Source organism: Otolemur garnettii, unplaced genomic scaffold, assembly GCF_000181295.1.
Source record: "Otolemur garnettii isolate 467f Iridium unplaced genomic scaffold, OtoGar3 scaffold00007, whole genome shotgun sequence".
NCBI lineage: Eukaryota > Metazoa > Chordata > Mammalia > Primates > Galagidae > Otolemur > Otolemur garnettii.
This window is the reverse complement of record NW_003852402.1, coordinates 20,290,876-20,310,129: the sequence shown is the minus strand read 5'-3', so window position 1 is coordinate 20,310,129 and position 19,254 is coordinate 20,290,876. Positions and strand designations below refer to the sequence as shown.

Sequence of the window (19,254 nt, the reverse complement as noted above, 5' to 3'; positions counted from 1 at the left end):
GTTGCTTATTTATTACATATATTTATATTCTCCTGATTACTTCCAAAAGATACATGTGACAAAATATGTTATAATAAATAAATAATAGATTAGCAGTTACTGCAAAGATAAAAAGGAAATTAAAATTATTTTGAGATTAGGATAAGATAATCAAATGACTTATTTTCTATAAATGTTCACTGAATAAATAAATGAATTAAACTAAAATTAGTTTAAACTTGGAAGTTCTTAGATGCTGGAGCAAAAAAAAAGAAACATGGTGTAACATGGTGTAACATAAGGAAGCATGTAAGATAAGTTTAGCCAAATAATTAATTGTATCGATGTTAATCACGGCAGTAGCATAAATGGTAATATCTTTAACCACAGACATTGGTTAAATGTCTGGAGGTTGGAGAAATGACTTTTATCCACAAGTGACTTTTCTTTCTCTTTCTTTCTTTTCTTTTTTTTTTTTTTTGAGATACAGCCTCACTACACCCTTCAGAGTACCATGGCGTCACAGCTCACAGCAACCTCAAACTCTTGGGCTTAAGTGATTTTCTTGCCTCAGCCTCCCAAGTACCTGGGACTACAGGCGCCTGCCACAATGCCCATCTAGTTTTTTTGTTGTAGTTGTCATTGTTGTTTTTAGCAGGCCTGGGCCAGGTTTGAACCCACCAGTCCTGGTGTAGGTGGCCAGTGCTCTAACCTCTTTTCTTTTTTTAGAGACAGTCTCATTTTGTTGCCCTTGGTAGAGTGCTGTGCTGTCACAGCTCACAGCAACCTCCAGCTCTTAGGCTTAGGTGATTCTCTTGCCTCAGCTTCCCTAGTAGCTGGGACTACAGGCACCCACCACAATGCCCAGCTATTTTTTGTTACAGTTTGGCTGGGGCCAGGTTTGAACCCACCACCCTCAGTATATGGGGCTGGTGCGCCGCCTCACAAGTTATTTTTCCTGTAGTCGCTAAAGAACAGATGGCAAATCCTTACAAAGCATTTCTACGGAGAGCTAAGCTAGTATGTTCTAGGTATGCATCTTCTGTTGTGCTAATATGATGCAATGATTGAGTTCAGAAAACGCAGGAATGTTAAGACCACCAAACCTGATGGTAAACCCAGGGACAGATACTAGGATCAGTAAACAGGCCCTCGCAGTCAAGGAGCTTATGTTCTTTTTTGCTACTTAATAAAGTAAAAAAATTCCTGCCTTTTCACAGGGTAGGTATCACTAAGGTTTTCCTCCCAGAAATGTGAGCAGGGAGAAAGAGATGGGATCCACTCAGGGGTATGGTGAGCAGAAGCTTTTGAAGGGATAAGTCAATGAAACCATTGTAGATGTTGGAACCCAGTGTAGGTTGACCAGCGCTGTGTACTAGTCGTGGTTCATTTTGTACCTAGACTGCTAGAAGAATAGCTGTGTTCTCATGTCCAGCAGATACGCCAGGCCCTTCTGATGCTCAGTAGTGAAGGAAAGGCTCTCTCCCCAGACAAGATTTGGGGGAAAGAGTGAGGGAAAGAGTAGAGGGAAAGAGTGTCGTGTGCAAAGGCCGATGGCCCTTGGTCCAGACCTCACCACTTGGCTTTCTTGGCCCTGTGGCTGCTGCTTCCTCAGCTATAAACAAGAGAACAAGATCTACTCTGGAAAATCTGTATAGATATTAAAGGAACTATATGAAAAACAGCACATCGGTACATGACAAGTATGGTGATTATCTGATTTTCTCCGATTTCCTCTATTTGCAGTCGTGGAGGTTTAAATGAGGATTTACCTCAATTCTCTTCAGTTTCTTCTTATTCTTATCTATTGTTTTCATTTTGCTTTGTTGATGTGAAGTAGGTTTAGAGTTGACTAGGTGGGATGCCTCATGAAGACCACAAATGTGTCAGTCTTGGGCTGTGCCCCTGCAGAGGACTCAGCAAATGTGCATTGAATGAATGAATGAATGAGGGTAAAGTGGGCGGGGCTTGTGCTCATTAATACAACTCTTCCTAATCGTTCCGCGCAGCAAGGTTTCCTATTTGGAAAATGGAGTCCTTTTAATATTACATTGTTCCTGAAGATATCTTCTGGTTTTTAAGGAACTGAGGGGTCTAAACACTTCCCATCCCCACCCCACCCCCCACTGGCTTAGTTGATATGCTCATGTTTCTTTTCTGGCCATTGCTAAAGATTTATTTGCTTTTTATAATCTTCTTCTCCATCTTACTTCCTTTTATCTGTTAGGAGGGAGACAATGAACTCCAGGTCTGATAATAACATTCGACTTCATACGTGGTTGCTAAGACAGATTTGTTCATTTTATTATGTAGATAGTGTAGCTCTGCTTTTCCAATACAATGCACTCAGCAGTTAGGTCTAGGGTAGCCCACATGTGTCGATAGATGGTTTAATATGATGCTATCAGAGGAGTACCTTAACAGGTTAGCCATTAATGAAAATGCCCGTGATTAGTTGCGTTTGATCACTGGCTTAGGGACCCACAGGGAAGACATCACCGAAGTGATTCACAGAGACTGGTATTTAGAACTGAATTTTTGAAAATTGACCAAAGGGTTGGGAAAAAAAAAGGGACTGAATTTTAAAAATCAATTAGGAAAAAATGTTAATAAGCCAGGTATTTGATACTTACGTATAGGTAGTAATAAAATCTGAGTGGATAGGAGAAACTTCTAAGTGTTTTCTTCAGAAAAAGAAAATCGAAGGAGGCATTGACAAAATTAAACCCAGTAATTAAAACCCAGTGAGTAATGATCTAGTTTTCCTTAGAAAACAATGGTGGGCCTTGTTATGATGCTAATCTGATTCTCTTGGATAACTAACATAGCAGGGAGGGATCACCTTTGAAAATGGGCTTTGATAAAATAACAAAGCATTCACTCTCCTCAGCTTCATCCAAGTTATCTGATCCCCAAACCTGATACAGACATACTTGCTTCCTTTGCCTAGAGACAAGAAAGAGGGCTGGGCTGACAACATCTTATTTCTAACAATAATTCATCACTCTGCAGTGAGATGTGTCTCCCCAAAGTATCACCTGGTCTTACATTCTCCCAGTATGATGGAAGATGATTGAATCCTTGGAGTAGGACTATGTGTTTATTTCTGAAACGTACACTCCCAGAGATCAGTGTCGATATTCACCTAATCTGCCTTTTGTCCCAGTCCTGCTTATAAGACACCAACCTGGGAGCATATATACCCAAGGGGTCCAGTCTGATTGGCTGGGCCAGTGGAGAAATTTCCCTGATGTGGCCAAAGCAGTGTTCTCAAAGGTCACAGTCTGTAGGGTCCAGGAAAAAGATTTCAGCCACATAGGTGTCAGGTCCAGAAGAGAGTAGGTTTAAATCTCAACCCAGAAACTCAAGTCTATGAAAAATAACCCCATTTTTTATTCTGTCAAGTTGGCCAGAAAAACAATCAATCACTTACTGATTTAGAAAACAAATCTTGGTCATCATTAGGACTCTGCTTCAATGCTGCATTAAGATCTTATTCATAATCCTCTATTTACCCATGTGTGAGTAGAGACTTGAGAGTTACAGCTCTTAAACTTTCCTCATTTTCAAAGTGTGGATCACAATCCACTGTTGAGTTATGAAATCCATCTAGTGGGTCAAGACAAGTGTTTTTTAAAATTGAAAGAGTAAGCTAGGCATAGTGGCTCGTGCCTATAATCCTAGTACTCTTGGAGAACAAGGTGGATGGATTGATTGAGCTCAGGAGTTCCAGACCAGTCGGAACAAGAGCAAGACTCCTTCTCTACTAAAAATAGAAAAACTAGCTGGCCAGAGTAGCGGGTGCCTGTAGTCCCAGCTACTCAGGAGACTGGGGTAAGAGGATCTCTTGAGCCCAAGAGTTTAAGGTTGCTGTGAACTATGACACCATAACACTCTACCCAGGGGTCAGAGTAAAAAAAAAAAAGAGTAAAATAAAATAGAAAATAGTGAAATAGACGACACATAGAAAGCCTGAGTATTCTCTTGCAAGCTTTTGTTTCAGGTCAATGTGTATGACTGGGTGTGGTACCATACTGGGACTTGAAATCTGCTTTTCACTGTGGATCCCAGTCCAAATTTTTGAGCAGCCCATCTCTGCCCAGCGCTGATTCAGAGGCTAAGGTTGTTAGAGGTGATTTTGGGGAAAATGGCTGGCACCAGAACTCCTTCCATTCAAAGCAAATCAAACAAAGGGTTTCAGATTTATTCCAGAAAAGTTAAAATTTCATTACGTAACGGCGTCTATGAAACTATTGATGAAGCCCTTGGGATTTGTTTTGTACCGTCCTAAGTAACCATCTAAATCACTTAAGGTATGTGTGGCTAATCACGCTGTCTCTTTGACTATCGACTGGGAAATACCTGCTATTTCCTGAGGATTCATGGGTGTCAGGCCCTGTCCCTGTGCTTTACCCACAGGGTCTCTTGCAGGCTTGGCGGCAACTTTGTGAGGCCGGTGCTGTTTCCCAGAGGTTAAGACGAAGATGTTGGGACACAGAAAAACTGGCTGACTTGTCTATCAGAATGTGGGTTCCAACCCCGGCTGGATCCCCATGTGGATCCCGACCTGCAGGAGAGACAGTTAGTGATACCACATCCTCCCTTGGAATCTGCTCCCCAGTTTTTAACAACTTTATTTTTTCTTGCAATAGAAAGACTTGCTCAGACTCTGATTTACATCACTCATGCTGCAGTGGAAACCCTTCCTCTCTTTGTCTCCTTTGTGGCTGCGGAGACCAGCTGGTCACCGTCCCACTGACAATGACACTCTGTCAAGCAGGGGACGGTAATTTTCCTCCTTTGGAACCAACAATCTCAGCTTCTTGAGCCATTTTTTCCTTGGTCCTATTTTCTCCCAACCCTTCAATTACTTCTTTGTTTCTTCCCGGGTCCCTCGGGGAGAGCTCCACAGCTCAGCTCCTCCTCAGAAGAGGACATGGGGCAGGATGAGGTTTGGGCACATCTAGTTTGTCTTCCTCTGAATTCCCCCGAGGGGGGCACCTCTGGGCTGGCATCTCATCTGTATTCAGCCTCCGAGCGCCCTGTGGGACCCCTCCATGCACAGATCTTGGCTTCCTTCCATGCCTCCACTCACAATTGTGCAGGGCACAGATCCTTCCGGTAACTTTCACCTCCCCTGTGGCTCACTATTGTTCAAATTTGTCATAGCGTCCTTGATTCTACAATGTCCGTCTCCCAGTTCCCCTTCAAGTGCCCTTCTCCCACTCTCCAGATCTCCTCACAGCTTCCCCATCTTTCAAGACTCTGCTCCAACAAGCAGCTATTTCTGGGGACTAGAAGGTTGAAGTCTCACCTGCCTCTGGCTGGCTGCCCACGTTTTTTATTTCTCTCTAAGCTTTTTTTAATTCTTGCTGCAAGAGTTGTGTTTGTTTGTTTGTTTTGAGACAGTCTTAATCTGTTGCTCTGGGTAGAGTGCTGTGGCATCAGAGCTCACAGCAATCTCAAACTCTTGGGTTTTATCAATCCTCTTGCCTCAGCCTCCCAAGTAGCTGGGACTACAGGCACGCACCACCATGCCCAGCTACTTCTTCTATTTTTTTTTTTTTTGAGTAAAAACAGGGGTCTCACTCTTATTCAGGCTAGTCTCAAACTCCTAAGCTCAAGCAATCTACTTGCCTGTGTCTCCCAGAGTGCTAGGATTGTAGGTGTGAACCGCTGTGCCCGGCTCTGATGCAAGAGTTTTATGTGCATATTATTCTTTTCTTAATTATTAATTTATAGTTTAATTTTTTAAATGGGCACTACGTGCACATGGTATAAAATCCAGAAGGTATAAAAGACACACAGAAAACATTTTTCCTAATATCTTATCCCCTAGAGGCAGGTGACAAGTGCCTCTATTAAATATGTGAACTTGGTGACAAGTGACTAGTGTTACTGGCTTCTTATAATCATTCCAGACGTATCCCACACATCTAATTTGTGATATTAGACACCCCCCACACACACTTATATCTGATACATATTCAATTTGTGATATATATATTTACACCATATACACATACAAATTAGATAACTACCATACAGATTTTTCTATACTTTTTTTCCCCAATTAGAACAGTTTAGAGAGTATTCCATTATAAATTTGTAAAAAGCTTCCCCATCTTCTTTGTGGCTGTGTAAAACTCCATTCTGTGGATTAAGCCCTAATTTATTTCATTCATCCCTGCTAAAGGACATTTGCTTCTAAGAGCACAGTCTTTGGAGTCAGATAGGATTCTGGCTTGGTGGCTTCTCAGCTACATGATCTTGGGCAACTTAACTTTTCTGTGCTCCAGTTTTCTCAACTATATAATGGGAATTACAATAGTACCTACTGTTAGGGTTGTTGTGAGGATTAAATATGTGAACTGGTGTCAAGTACTTAGAACGGTGTATGGCACCTAGTGAGCTCCGGTAAACGATAGCTATTGATTAGGTTCTTTCCCAAGTCTTGCTATTGCATTCCGTACCAGTAAATAACCTTGACATAGGAGTGGTATCCAAATATTTAGCAACTGGGACAGCATGGACATTGACAAATCACAGTGATGCTGGCCATAGTGCTGAAGCATGATCCTAGAGGACCCCCTGTAATATAAGGTGTATACCTCTTGAGTTACTGGGTTATAGAAAGGAATGGGGGCCTTAGAGAGGGGGCAGGATGACAGGTCAGAAATGGGTACTGGTTGGGCTGGGGACAGACGTATTTACTGATAAATAAGTAAATATTTTTCAATACGGTAGAACCTCCATAGTTGACTACCTCTCTATATTGACCACCACTTTAAGTTGCCCTAATTTTCATAGACCAGACATACACCTTTCAGTACAGTAGGCCTAGTTCCTTATGTTTACCATGCCTGTATGTTGACCAGTTTGTTACAGTTCCTTGGTAATCAACTTATAAAGATTCTACTGTATTTTAATAACCACTTCTGGAACTTACCAGGTGAAGTTAAATCTGTGTTCAAACATCATTTCATGCATATGTGGATATATCTTTTAGGATAAATTCCTGGGAGTGGAATTGCTGTGTCAAAGGTTAGACACACTTGAGATTTGTCCTCTGTCGAGATTGTACCAATTTCCTTCCCCACCAGCAATATGTTGAACTTCTTTTTATCTTTGCCCATCTAATAGTTGAAAAAAATTATATTTCAGTGTGGGTTTAATTTGCATTTCTCTTATTATGATTGAGTTCAAATGTCTCTTAATGTATTTAAGAACCATTTATACTCTCTTTTTTGGCCATTATCATGGTACCTATTATAATTGAGTTGAATTTTTTTTTTAGAGACAAAGTCTCACTTTATCACCCTCAGTAGAGTGCTGTGGCATCACAGCTCATAGCAACCTCCAACTCCAGGGCTTAGGCCATTCTCTTGCCTCAGCCTCCTGAGTGGCTGGGACTACAGGCACCTGCCAAAATGCCTGGCTATTTTTTATTGCAGTTTGGCTGGGGCTGGGTTTGAACCTGCCACACTTAGTATACGGGTCCAGCGCCCTACCCACTGAGCCACAGTGCCGCCCTTGAATGTCTTTATTTATAGTCCTTTCTACTTCTTTTTTTGTGTACTGTCATCATGTGTGTAACCCATTTTTCTTTTATGTTGATCTTTTTCTTATCAATTTATAGAGCTCTTCATATATTATATGCCGTTCATTCTTTTACTTAACTCTAGAAATTTAGTGAGTCTCCATAGCAGGCTTGATGGTGTCCCAGGACTAGAGATGTAGAGATTGAAAACACCACCACCACTGTCCTTACCTTCAAGGAGCTTGAAGACTAGAGAAGGAGACAGATAAAGAAATAAACATTTGCAATAAAGTAAGAAAAAGAAATAGAATAAAAAGTACTTTGAGAGTCATGAGCATTGAGTGAGAGAACATTCAGGTGGATCATGTCTGGTTAGGGAATTTGCAAAGACCATTCAAAGCCTTTGAGTAAAGGATGCTTGATTAATGCTTGTTCTGTGTGCAAAGACTGTTTAGGTCCTCTAGATAAGACCTGTTGTCTTCTCTCTTTCAGACTCATTTCTCAGGAGACCAGCATCACAAATTTCACCATATCTGATTCTGCTCCGTAGTTATGGCCAATTCCAAGACCCTAAAACATAAAAGGAATAGTGTAAACACATCCTGACTATCACTGCCAGTCTCTAAACTGTGCCTCGCTGATAATAAGGAGCTTTATCTCCATTGTAGAAAGTTAACTTACCATTGAACTATCAGTTACATTTCCCAAACAAAGGGAGGCCTTTCCAAATATAAAATAGTCCATATCCCCAAATGTGGTCCTTAGTTTTACCTATTAATGATCTTTTACCAACCCTTTGGTTTTAAATGCAGGTTCATATAATGTATTACTCAGGACGGATTATCTTTCTATTATATCTTTTATTGAGAAGCTGCTGGTGTGGCTGGATGCAGTGGCTCACGCCCCTAATCCTAGTGTTCTGGGAGGCCAAAGCAGGTGGACTGCCTGAACTCAGGAGTTTGAGACCAGCCTGAGCAAGAGCGAGACCCCATCTCTAAATAGCTAGGCATTGTAGCACACACCTGTAGTCTTACCTACTCAGGAGACTGAGGCAGAAGGACTGCTTGAGCCTAAGAGTTTGAGGTTGCTATGAGATATGACACCATGGCGCTCTACCCTGGGGCAAGAGAAACTGCTGCAAATGTTTCACATCCAGTTAGTGCCTATAGTACCAGTGGTTTTAAGTGGGTCATCCTAGTTTAAGACTATTTTTTACAAGAGTTGAATGTGGTTTGAAGAATCTACTCCAGCTGGGGCTAGAACAATTGAACACAAGCTTTGGGCAGAACAAAAGTTCTAAACAGCTAGAGTTCCCTTATGTGTGGTTCTAAGGTGCAGCTAATTCTTTAAATGGTGATGTCATAAACCCTCAAAGTAGCTTGTATCTTATCCACCAAGGTTGAGAGTTATTGCTTCAGCTCTGAGCAGGGCCAAGTAAAAGAATTCCACTTTCCTATTAGAAAATGCATGTTGTCTGAATTAATGGACAGGAGTGGCTAGGTAATTTATGGGACTCAGTGCAAAATAGAAATATGAAACCCCTTATTAAAAAATTATTAAGAATGTCAAAATGATGACCACAAAGTATTTAGACACAGCTAGGGAGAGAGGCAGGGCTAGATCTACAATCACAGATGTAATGAGACTAAAATACATGGAGAAGAGAGTTATAGGTTATTTGCCACACCTTGAAATTCATAATTTCCTTTATTATAAAGCCATAACTTATGTTGTGCTTTTTTTTAGTACCTAAATTTGTGCATCACATTTCCACCCACAGCATTTTTCTACCAAGAAAGGTAAATGGGATGCATATCTTTTCTCTGTTCCCCTGGCTTCCTTTTTCTCCAAATTGTGCCCAAAATCCAAGACTCTTGGGCCCTGATGCAATGAACTTTTGACTAACCAATACTAAACTGTGACCTTACAACTGAGATCTTATGTTGAATTCTAGGTCTCACCAACACGCATGTACACAACTGAAACCAAAGCTCCATCACGTGATGTTTGCCTTTGCTATGCTATTATATATTATTTCATTGAAAATAAAGGCATGCCACTCACAACCCACAAAATTGATTTTATGAACCAGTAATGGGTCACATCACACAGCTCCAAAAATATTGCTTGAGTGTCCATGTTGCTTCTTTGTTGGGAGGGATAGGTGTGGCCTGGGGGTATCCACAGTAAAGGTCCTTTGGAAAAAAAGTGAAAGTGTAGGAAATAGATGTATTTGGATTCCATTGGAGGAATACAAATGGGCACAGTCTTTCTAAATGTAGTTTGCTAAGTGAACTATAGAGTCTTAAAAATCTGTTCATTCTGATTCAACAATTCCACCTCTAAAAATTAGGCCAAGGGAATAATCATCGATGTAAACAAAGATTTAGCAACAAAGGATGATTGATGCAATACAAGTATCATTTTAAATGGAGGAAAATTGGAAATAAATTAAATGTTCAGTAGTAGGGAATTAGTTGAATGAGGGCATATATTTATGAATTGGATATGCTGCCATTAAATTATATCATATATGTAATCAAAGATTTAGTGACATCAAAATACTTATGATATATTAAATGAGGAAAGCAGATATAGAACAACAAATTATGGGATGGCATTTATTTTTAATGAAAAGAGAATACATGGGTATATCAATTTTAATTTAAAAGTTTAGAAGAAATGATTAACAGTGTATTCTATTAATATAAGATGTATAGGCCACAAAGGCTACAAAATACAAAATACCACAGGCTGGATGGCTTACCCAACAGACATTTATTTCTTACCAGTTTGGAGAGTGGTGGTCCATGGTCAAGGAGTCAGGAAGTTTGGCTCCTCCCGAAGCCTCTCTCTTTGACTTGCAAGTGGCTACTCACTCTTTGTGTCCTCACATGGCCTTTTCTCACATTCCTGGCTTCCTCTTTTTCTTCTTATAAGGGCACCAGTCCTATAGGATTAGGGCCCCACCCTTATGACCTCATTTAGCCTTAATTATCTTCTTAAAGGCCCTATCTCCAAATATGGTCATATTTGGGGTTAGGGTTTCAACCTTTGAGGAGACACATTTCAGTCCATAGCATATGGGTTGTAGGCTTATGAGTTGTAGGCTTATAGGGAAACTTTATTTTCTTCTTTTTGATTATCTGTATTTTCTAATTTTTCTACAATAACCATGTGTAATTTAAATTTAAATGACTTGTGTAATTAAGGAAATTGTACAGGGCTCCTCCAAAAAGCAAGGAAAGGCAGGGAAATAAAGAAAGCAACGTGCCTTTGTTGTAGGATGAGTGAAGAAATTCATTTGACACTTTCTAATTATAGTAATTTAGTATTTTATCTCGTAGGTTACATATCAATAAAGCATTTTGTGTATCTGTATTTTTAAGGGCTCTGGCCATTAGCACTGGCTATCCAAGCTCTTATGAGGGGTCAGGTTTATGCTTTGTCCATGTGTAGAAAATTCCCACCACAGTGTGGACCTAAGGGCTTCAGGGAGTCACTTAATACAGCTGATTGCAGAGAGACAGGTGAGCCTCCCATGTGGCTACTAGCTTTAGAAGATTTTATATTGGATGGGATCTGCTTCTCTTTGATGTTTTGACCATACATTTTTGTGTGATAGTTCCTATGTATCCTCACATAACTATCTGATATGTAAATTCTTTTCCCTGATATTATATATACATATGTATAAAATAATAATTATTGTTTTGAGTGGGGAAACTAAAGCCTAGAGGTTGACTTGTGCAAGGTTACATAGTGAGACCAAAATTCAGACTCAAACCCAGGCCTCCAGCTCTAACACTCAGGCTTTTGACACCTGACCACAATGCTTCTAGGTCTTGAAAATTTTGTCTGGTTCTGAGACATAGCTTCTTGAGGGTTTTGGTGTCTAGCAAGAAAAATGACGTGATTGAAGGCTGCAGCCACCACTTTCCAATAGACTGATTCCGTACTGAGGCAGAGATTCATGTTCACAGCCAAGCCTGAGTCAGTCAAGAAAGAGGCCCTTGATTATTCACGTCTCTCTCTGTGTCCACTTCAGTGACCCCCTCATGCCTGCCTGCTGTGAAGCTGAGTGCCCCCGACTCTGTTCTGGGACACCCAGGCCTCCCATTCTGGTCTAGGCCACATTTTTGATACACCAATATTCACAGTTTGCCTGTTTTTTCCCCCATTTATTTCAGGATCTTTTATAGTTCCTCATTTATTGTGAACTAATTCATTAGGGTGGGGAGACATTATTTTCAACTAAAAAGAGAGAATCCTAGAAAAGGTAAAGGACTCAAAACATTAATCAAAAACATAATTTCTATGGCTAGAAATCTTTTTTGGCAGGACGACCTTTCTGGTATCTCCCCAATATTATTCCGGAGTTGATCACTGGCAGTGGTAAATGATTTCTTCTGCCTCTATTCTATTCAGCAATTAATTAAAATATCTCAGTACTGATAAGCATTTCACAGAATAAATATTTTGATCTCATTTTGCCTGGCTTGAAATTAAAGAGTAGAGGAAAATATATTAGCTTTGGAGAAAACAAACGTGAATTTGGAGCCCTTCTTTGTCACTTTGCTGAGTCCCCGAATCTCTCATTTGTTAAAAGAAGAGAATACAACCCACCTCCTACCTGGGTAAGGACCAAGTGGGAGACACCCTCACTCTCCTACTGTTGTGACGGTTCCAGCTCACCCTGAATCATGAGAGTCAGTAGTTAAATTTTCAGAAAGTTCTGAGCTGGTTGTTTAAACATGGCCCTTATCAAAAGTTAAATTGTATAAACGTATAATTAAAGACATTTAAAAAGTAAATACTCAAAGCTCATCCTGTCTTAATTATTAATATTAGTACTTTACAATTGTCTATATTCTTGTGGCTATTTATGTCTATTGTACCTGCCTGGTAGAAATACTATTTAATGATATGCCACTGTATATCTCTCCCCAGCTTTGTGTTAGGTGACATTATATTGGTAGTTAAAAATTGGCCATGATGAGAATATTTACACCAGGAGAATGAACAAAATCTACAAATCAAGACCTGATTTCTCATATTGTTTTATCTAAGGCAGGGCATCTTGGAGTGGGCATTGTTGATATGGAGGCTGGATAGAGTTCTTGGTTGTAGAAAGATGCCCTATGTGCTGTCAGATGTTTGACAGCATCCCTCGTCTCTACTTACTAATGGTGACACTCACAACCATCTCCAGATACAGCCAAATATTCCCAGGGGGCAAAACTGGCCCCTTCTGTTTATTAACAGTCCCTGGAGAAAGGGGTTGGCAAATTAAGATTGGGGAGGCACAATATGGCCTGCAAGCTAAGAAGAGGTTTTACATTTTTAAATGTTTGTAAAATATAGCAGAGACTAATTATGGCCCGCAAAACTTAAACTATTTTTTGGTCCTATAGAGAAAAGCTCATTGACCCTTCATCAAAATGATGGAGAAACTGCTCATCATGTAGCCTAAACGTGAAAGCATGTATGTTTGTAGCTGTTACATCATGAAGAGCACATATAAAACCCGAACGAATGGTTTTCCAGTATGTGAAAACTATTATTTGATTCAGCAAAGAATTTGATTATGCAAAAAAGCAGTCACATCACTCATGAATGAGCAAATTTCCATCATACATAGTGTTGAAGTTGAAAGAGGGTTCCTTTTATGGCTTGGGGCCTGTGGCTCAAGCGGCTAAGGCACCAGCCACATACACCTGAGCTGGTGGGTTCAAATCCAGCCCTTGCCTGCCAAACAACAATGGCTGCAACAAAAAATAGCTGGGCGTGATGGCAGGCTCCTGTAGTCCCAGCTACTCAGGAGGCGGAAGCAGGAGAATTGCTTGAGCCCAGGAGTTGGAGGTTGCTGTGAGCTGTGATGCTACAGCACTCTACCCAGGACAATAGCTTGAGGCTCTGTCTCAAAAAAAAAAAAAGGAAAGAAAAAAAGAAAGAGGGTTCCTTTTAATGAAAGCAATTTGTGCAAGAGTAATATTTTAAAACAGTAGATCACTTATAAAATGTCATAACAATAACTACGTTGGGAGAAGAATTAGTGGTCTAGGATGCAATTCCATTTGTCAAACCAAGGCTGCAAATTCAAGAATTCATCAAAACGTGATGAAAACATTCTCAATTGACTACACAGAATTGATAGTATACAAAAATTGTATATTTTATGACTTTATAAAATATGTGTCATATCTATTATATTAGTAAAATTTAAAATAAGTGTTATATGTGTATGTGTCTATATGGATATACACACCTCTCACGACTGCCCCCACCTCCAATCCCACCCCTATTCCTCTGTTCCTCCTCTTTCTCTTTACTTCCCGGGATTCTCCAAGCTACTCCTGCCCCAGGCCTTTTCTGCTACCCTTCCCATTCTCTGAAATGCTCCCTTTTCACTCCTGACACATCTAAGATCTTGCCATCTTGGTGAAAACATCACTTTCTTAGGAAAAGTCTTCCTTGACCCCTGCGACACATTGGGTTCCCTGATAAATGTCATCACAGCACTGTGTATTTCTCATTCATGACATACTGTCACAAGAGAAATTAGAAAGTTATCTGTATGATTTTTATTAATCATTTGTATCCTACATGAAGCTATAAGTTGCATGAAAGAAGGGACCACTAACATTAAAATTAATCCTAAGAATAGAGAGGGAGCACATTTTCTGTCTTGTGAGGATTAATGCAGAGTATTTTTATGCTACCGTGGACTTAAATGTTAGTAACTCTTCATGTGATTTCCTTTATTATTATTATCATCGTTATTATTTTGAGTATTTCGAGTATTATTCTGAGTGTCTCCCCCCTTCATTGGATGGTGAGCTTCCAGAGGTCAGGCTCTGGGGCTCTCCTACTCATCATGGACACAATACCTGGGGCGTCCATTAACAGGGCCATGGCGGTAAACAAGGCAGATGTCTTCTGTTTATGGCCCGTATGATGAGACAGGTAGTAAACAAGTCGATCGTGCCAAGGGGCGCCAAGTGCTAGGAGGAAAGATGGAGGAAGGGAAGAATGAGAAGAGAGGTCTGGGACTGAGGAGGGAAATGTCATTTTATTTGGTGTGTGTGCAGGTCTCTCTGATAAGATGAGTAGACATCTGTGGGGAGCAATTGAAGGCCTCCAGGCACAAAGCACAGCAAGCCTAGAAAGGGGGGGAGTGTGCTTTGTGGGTTCAGGGAATAGCACTGGAAGGGGTAGAGGAGGTTAGAGAGATGGCTGGACAGGGTGGGGTTGGGAGGCCGTGTAGGTTACCCGGTCACTGTAAGAAGTTCAGCCATTACTCTGAGGGAGACAAAAGCCATTGGGGGGTTTGGAGCAAAGGAATGACATGATCTTTTCAGTCTAGTAGGATCCCACAAACCACAGGTGAGAAAGCCGGCTTGGATAGAGTGATGGTGGAGGAAGTCATGGGAAGGTAGCGGATACATATAGAGTAAAATTTAAGGATTTTCAAATGGATTGATTGTGTGATGTGAATAGAAGATGAATACTTGTTTAAATGTTTGGAAAGCCCATTATGTAACGCCCAGCACTCCCTTGTACACCATCAGAAATCCAGAAGGATGGGAAACACTCAGGGACTAGCTAGTCTTGCTGGGAGGAGATGACTGTTAGTGTGAAATGCCCAGGAAAATAATACATGGAGTTTTCCGTGTATCAGGTACCCTCCAAGTACCACCACTTCATTCAATAATTCATTTAATCCTTACAGTAACTCCATGAAATAATTGTACAGTAATTGTATCTCCATCTTACAGATGAGGAAACTGAGACATAAAGATACTAAGTAAAAGCTTCAGGTCATGGCTACATAGGTTATAACTGGCACAGCTGGGATTAGAACCTAGGTGGTCCGGTTCCAGAGTCTGTGTCTTCAGTTATCCCTCTTCCTGTGACGAAGGGTCCGGGCGTGCCCTGTACTACATCCGGAGCCACAGAGGTAGGGAGTATGAGCCTATGGGACCCACATGTGCTGTTTAATAAGAGAAGCTATACGTATCGTAACATTTGTAACAGATGTGAGTGTTGGCCTTCCACTAGCTGCCAGATACACGTGTGTGTGCGGCCATGCTACTTTGGAAAATTCTCCATTTTTCAGCTCACCCACCGACTGAATTAACAAATAGTTATGCAATGCGTTCTCAGTGAGAGGTACTTTGCTAAGCCAAGGGAGGGACACAAAGGCAAGTCTGCAATGCTGCCTTCCTCCAGAAAGTTTGTTCTTATTAAAGAGATAAGATAGGTAGACTTAAACTAGAATAGATAAGGGCAGAGGAGTTAAGGGACAGCAAGGTAACTGAAAAGAGAGGGTCAGGGAAGGCTTATGGGCAGATGGGGAATGGGGCTGAACCTGGCTTCTGTTCTGTGTGTGGATGGAGAAGAGGGAGATTCAGTCAAAGGAAAGGTTGTGCAAAGGCCTGCAGAAAGGAAGGTTGGGTACAGGTGGGCCGAGGTTGGGGTCTCTGAAGAAGCAGGATGTGAGAAAATTCTAGAAAGATAGATTAGGGCTAGATCATCAGGGGCAGTGGGGTTCTAATCATCACGCAGTTTATGTTTATTCTTTAGGTAAGGAGAACCCTTTGGGATTTTTGATTAGGAGGGCACCCAGCCTCTGGGTAAATAGCAAGCTGACACTCAACCAGGGCTTGTTCAACTCAGAAAGAAGAGACATAATAATATCCCAAATCTATTGATTGCTTGGCACTTTTTAAAACCTTTTAACTACTCACATAATTGTCACCATAGCCCATGAGACAATTTCCTTGTGTCCACTCTATGGATGAGAAAACTGAGACTCAGGGACATTAAAGTCTTGCTCAAGGTGGTGACTAAAGAGTGGGCATCTGACCAGAGCTGTCCAATTGCTGTCCAACTAGGAAAACAGAAGAAGAAGAGAGAAATGGGTTATGATATCAATGCTGTTCTTAAGAAAGGACGTGGTAGTGGGCCCACATCAGCAGAGGACAGAGTCGTTCAGAAGTCAGAGCGTCCGCAGGCAGAATCAATAGGAATCTGTCATTACTGGAGATGGGAAGCTGGGCAGAGGGGAGGGGGGAAGGCTCAGAGCTCAGAGCTTCAGTTCCTGGGAAGTAAGGGCGCTATTAGAGATTGGAAAGAGACGGAAGGATGGCCACAGTTCAGTTTTAGTTGATGTGAATAGAAATATGGGCACCCAGGAGCCTACAGCCCAGCTGAAGGAGTACTGTCTGCAGAAGGCAAGATGCAGGGCTCCGGGGCTCTGCGGGCTTGTCCTGGGAATCACGAGGCTCTCCCAAGGTTCCTTTCTGTGTTTATATCATTTAGCAGGGGAGGACTGTTAATGACTAATCTGTGTCCGTGAGGCACACAGCCAAGGCAGAGATGCTGCTTCTGGGCCGGAAGGCCGCCTGTGATTACCCACCGCTGTCGCTAGACCTCTGTCCTCCTCCTCAACCCCACTGCACATGTGAGAATTTGTAGCAAAATTGCTGGGCTTTGGAGAGGAGAGCGGGGCTAAGAATCCTCCTGGGGCCTTGAAAGTTCATCTTTGACCCCAAACAATCCAAGTAAGTACCTAATTCCTTTGGGAGTGGGGCGTCTACTTCGTGGCAACAGAGCCAAAGGTTTCTCTTTGACATCAGTGATTTCTGTCAATCAATGAACTTGAAGTTAGTAGTGTTTGATGTAAAATCCTGAAAATTAAAAGAAGAAAAGAAAGAAAACGAAAGAAATTCTAAACTCAAATAGAAGTCAATGGCTCTAACAGATGCTTACCTTGTGAAAAAATTATTTAGGAAGAAATAATTTTGAATAATATTTGACATTGAGTTCACCCAAGGAGAATTGTAGGAGACAGTAAATTTCAGAAATATTTCTGTTCTTATCCTATAGACAATTTGATCTGCATAAGGTACTATGTTCTGGTGAGTTATCAAATACTGATGTGAGTGTGGGAGGATTGGTAATGTCAGATGACTTGAGAGTTAGGACTAGGGTATTTACGCTACGCTTAAGTGAAAATTTTCCCTAGGAGAAGAGTAGGTTTAGAAAGCTTTCTCTTTTGACTTCAATTATAAATTCTTCTACTGCTTTTCATTCCTAATATGAATATATAGCCAAGTGGAAATATCAGATGAAAATATTTTTGAAAGTTGGAACATGTGAGGAAGAACCTTATTGTTAAAATTAGTACCTTGGTCTTTTTTTCAGATCTCATAAATCTTTTGCCTTTTAAAATTGTCCAAGGACTGGATCTACAGATAAGCTATCTCCTCGTCACCTTCTGACACAGTGAATTAGGCAACTGCAGAGACTGAATTGTTTCTCTTAATTGGGTTTTTATTTAGAAGGAAGAGGAAGGGGAGGATGACAAATGACTCACCTTGGAGTCTGTGTCTGAGAAAGGCACACCTGAGATTTGAACTTGAAAAACGTCTGATGTTGTTTCTGGTGCTGTCTTAGAATCACTTAGCCAGTATTAATAAGAGAGTTAGGGATACAAAAATAATATTAATAATAAAAAGGAAGGTGGGAGGAAACTTTTGGAGGTGATAGGTTAATGATGTTGATTGTGGCGATGGTTTCAGAGTTGTATGCAATCCCCCAACTCGTCAAGCTATATACATGAAATATGTATGTGAAGCATTTTGTGTGTCAGCCAGACTTCAACTAAGGGGTTTAAATATTTGTGTGTATGTGTATGAGTGTGTGTGCACGTGTGTTGCCTCTTGCTAAAGAGAAGAAGAGTGTAGGGAAAGATATTTGGGAAGCTACCACTGTTTCTAGCTATGATTTTATAAAATGATAGCCACTTTCTTTTCTGTGTAACCTCTCCCCCCAATTCTCCAAATTATAAACCTGTGCCATTTGCACTGTGGACTTTTCTGTTTTCTGAGAATGTTGCAACAGGCCTGATGCAACGCCTAGCTAACTGATGGGGGACTGACCAGCCAGCAAGCTCTGTCGTCCTGAGCCCCTTCCTCAGTATCTGCACCGCTGTTCCTTAGGAACCTCTGCCCTCTCCCCCACTTGGAGAGGAAAGCAACGTAACCCTTGTCCTCACTCTTGTTTCCACATTTCAAAGATCAGGCCCTGTTGTCATGGGATCCCCAGTGGTTGTGAGGCCCTGAGAGCACTGAGAGGAAAAGACGTGTGTGAGGGTGTGTGAGAGACTGTGTGGGGGTGTGATGATGTGTGTGTGTGACTGTGTGGGTGTGTGTGAGGGTGTGCGAGAGACTCTGTGGGTGTGTGATGATGTGTGTGTGTGTGTATGTGTGAGGGTGTGTGTGTGACTGTGTGGGTTTGTGTGATGGTGTGTGTGAGACTGTGTGGGTGTGTGTGAGGGTGTGTGAGAGACTGTGTGAGTGTGTGATTATGTGTGTGTGACTGTGTGGGTGTGTGTGAGGGTGTGCGAGAGACTCTGTGGGTGTGTGATGATGTGTGTGTGTGTGTGTGTGAGGGTGTGTGTGTGACTGTGTGGGTTTGTGTGATGGTGTGTGTGAGACTGTGTGGGTGTGTGAGAGACTGTGTGGGTGTGTGATGATGTGTGTGTGACTGTGTGGGTGTGTGTGAGGGTGTGTGAGAGATTGTGTGGGTGTGTGATGGTGTGTGTGTGAGTGTCTGTACGTGTGAGGGTGTGTGTGAGGGGGTGTGATGATGTGTGTGTGACTGTGTGGGTGTGTGTGAGGGTGTGTGAGAGACTGTGTGGGTGTGTGATGATGTGTGTGTGTCTGTAT

At 41.4% G+C, this 19,254-nt stretch overlaps 1 protein-coding gene across 2 annotated transcripts in view; it reads left to right on the top strand.

Annotated features, from left to right (window-relative positions):
* Window positions 1-16,889: 16,889 nt before the first annotated feature.
* Window positions 16,890-19,254, top strand: part of NR1H4 (nuclear receptor subfamily 1 group H member 4) — a 75,568-nt gene continuing 73,203 nt past the window's right edge. For both annotated transcript variants that reach the window (XM_012801244.2, XM_003783315.3), the window contains exon 1: window positions 16,890-17,085. The gene's annotated coding sequence lies outside the window, so the exon portion shown is untranslated. The remainder of the gene's footprint in view (window positions 17,086-19,254) is intronic.